This window comes from Bactrocera latifrons, unplaced genomic scaffold (assembly GCF_001853355.1).
Source record: "Bactrocera latifrons isolate USDA-ARS-PBARC rearing strain unplaced genomic scaffold, ASM185335v1 scaffold_13, whole genome shotgun sequence".
Classification (NCBI taxonomy): Eukaryota; Metazoa; Arthropoda; class Insecta; order Diptera; family Tephritidae; genus Bactrocera; species Bactrocera latifrons.
In genome coordinates this window covers 2,930,860-2,933,619 of record NW_017534741.1, presented here as the reverse complement: position 1 = coordinate 2,933,619, position 2,760 = coordinate 2,930,860, and the positions used below count along the sequence as shown (strand labels likewise).

General features: G+C 34.2%; 1 long non-coding RNA gene across 1 annotated transcript in view; it reads left to right on the top strand.

Annotated features, from left to right (window-relative positions):
• The window catches only part of LOC108978968, a 36,334-nt gene extending 33,574 nt beyond the window's left edge, over positions 1-2,760 (top strand). Inside the window, exon 3 of the long non-coding RNA XR_001994146.1 lies at positions 2,720-2,760. This is a non-coding gene — a long non-coding RNA (uncharacterized LOC108978968). The remainder of the gene's footprint in view (positions 1-2,719) is intronic.

Here is a 2,760-nt window from a genome sequence, read left to right as displayed (position 1 = left end):
AAATTACAACAAAAAATATGTTTCCATTATTTTCGCCTTTACATTGTATATTTTTCTATTGTTTTTTGTTTTTTTTTTTTTTGTTTTTAATTTTGAAAGGGTACTGTGGGTCAATGTTAACACATATTCCTAAACAAATTTAATATAGTTACGTGAACGCTTTAATTTAAATATGAAGTTTAGCTGAGCAAAACGTTTCAGTTTGCAAATTTACGACTGAAGCTTAAACAAATTTAAATTCGAGATTTTGCAAAAGTATGCGCTCATTAAAAGCATGATATGCCATATGTGGCACAATTGTTTAATTTTTTTGATGTACTAAACTTTTTGACCTCTACCAACGCCGCCCTTTCGAAAGCATAAAACCCATAGCCTTCAATGTCCACTTAAAGCGAAGCCTTAGCAAATTCTCAAGCACCAGGGCTTGAATGCATGAGTTGACCTGCGTATGTGTGTGTGTGTGTTGCTATGTGACTTAAGCGCCATGGACCCATACTCATAATTGCCCAGGCGCCACACGATTTTCTCATTTGCATTTTTGGTCTAACGAACAACTGTTTTTGATATGTTTTCCGACAAGATTTTTCGCTGGCGACTTCTCTTTTTGTTTTTGTTAAATGCAAATGCGGTGCACTGCATAAGGTCTCGGTGTATGTATGTTTGTGTGGCATATTTTAAAGTATATTAATTTGTTGTTTTTTSTGCAAAAAAAAGTGGAAAAAGTTGACTGTGGAAAAATGCGATTGCAAAAATGTTTCATTTATGTATGTATGTATGTGCATATGTAAAGCAAGCTAAATATGAAAGCCCAGAAAAGCAGTTTTTGTTGTWATGTACACATGTTTGTGTGTGTTTGCACACATTTGTAACCATAAAATGCAAATGCTAAGTGCTGGCATTTTTTTCATTGCGTGCGAATGCTGGCGTGTGAGACGCTGGCGACTATGCCGGCATATATGTATGTTTGTATATATGTACATATATTATGTGTAGCTATATGTGTTTATTTATATATCTACATATGTATGTACATACTCCTATGTATGTTGGGGAAACCGCAAACCTGGTCATTAATGTCACCGCGCAGCCACTGCTGCCGCCATCAATAACAACAATTACAAAAAATCACAACAACAAGTACACACACATATGTATGTATGTATATTGTACGTAGCAATGTTCGTCTAGCATGGCAAAGCATATAAAATATGCATTTATTTCTATAATAGCAAAACTAGTTTATTGGTTTCATTGCATTTTTCCCAAGTTGCCGCGGCATTGATGTTTTTGCTTCAAAATTTTTTATCTTTGTATACCCTGAACGGTGTATATTAACCAGTAACCCGGGGATATTATAAAGTATATACATAAAGTATCAGTATGACGAGCTGGGTCGATTTATCCGTATCCCTCTGCCTGTGCGTATATACGTGAGCTAGTTTTTAAGTTTCAGAGATATCGGTCTGAAATTTCAAACACGTAATTTTCGCTCGTAGAAACTGCAAATTTGTCAAAATCGCCGACATTGGATCACTATAACATATAGTTGCCGTACAAACTGATCGATCGGGGTTAAGAGCTTGTATGAAAAACTTTTTTTTGACAAGATATCTTCCGAAATTCTAGTGGAACTATTTTACAAGACAACTCTACAATCTCGGAAGAAATCGTTCAGATTGAACTATTATAGCATACAGCCGCCATACAACCTAAGCGATCGGAATCGAGTGTTTGTATAGAGAACTCTTTTATTTGACGAAATATTTTCAAAGCTAGGGTAAAATTTCCGTAAAATAGTTCAAATCGGACCTCTATAGCGTATAGCTGCCATACAAACTGAACGACCGGAATCAAGTGCTTGTATGAAAAATTTTTTTATTTGACGAGATATTTTCACGAAATTTAACGCAGACTAATGCCCGAAGAGGCACCATAATTTCAAAAAAAAAAAAAAATAGTGCGGATCGAACCACTATATCATATAGCTGCTATACAAACTGGCCGCTAAAAATCTAGAAAGAGTTCTTTTTTTGAACGCTGTAAAGGGTATTATAGCCTCGGTGCAACTGCAGTTAACGGATTTTATTGTTTCTATATTTTATATATATTTTTCCCCCGTGCACCTAATACCACATACACACACATTTAATTTGGTTTCTCTTTTTGTACKCGGCTTCCAATTTCAATTCCGATTCCATTTTCGATTTGTCGTTTGGGTCAATGTTATGCAAGCGATTTGCATTTGTTTCACTTTTTCTATTTTATTTTTAYTTTTTTACTATTTCTACTTTTTTCTATTTATTTATTTTTTTTCTACTATTTCTATTTCTATTTTTGTACTAGTAATCAGTGCTGCTTTAGCGTCTACTCTTTTGGCAGCCAACTTCACGCTGTGCGTCTAAAGTTGTTTATATTGCCTTATTTCACTTTTTAATCATAATTTTTATTGTAATACAACGTCTATTCAGCAATAATTAAAAACAACAGCAACAACAAATGTTGTATTAATTCATCAAAACCGCATTTTTATGCTTTCTTTGCCGGCGAGTGCCGAAAAACGCTCATCGCTTAGCTTATAAATAKTTGAGACTTTAGCATTAGCATAAGTTTCTTGTTGTTTTAGTTGTAAGAAGGTGACGTAAAAGCAAAATTGATAAAAAGTTATTTAATATTTATTTTATTAAGCATTTAATTTGGTTTTGTTTTCTTTGCATTCCAGCGTGTTGGCGGCTTTAAATGTCGGAACTAATGAGGCGCGAC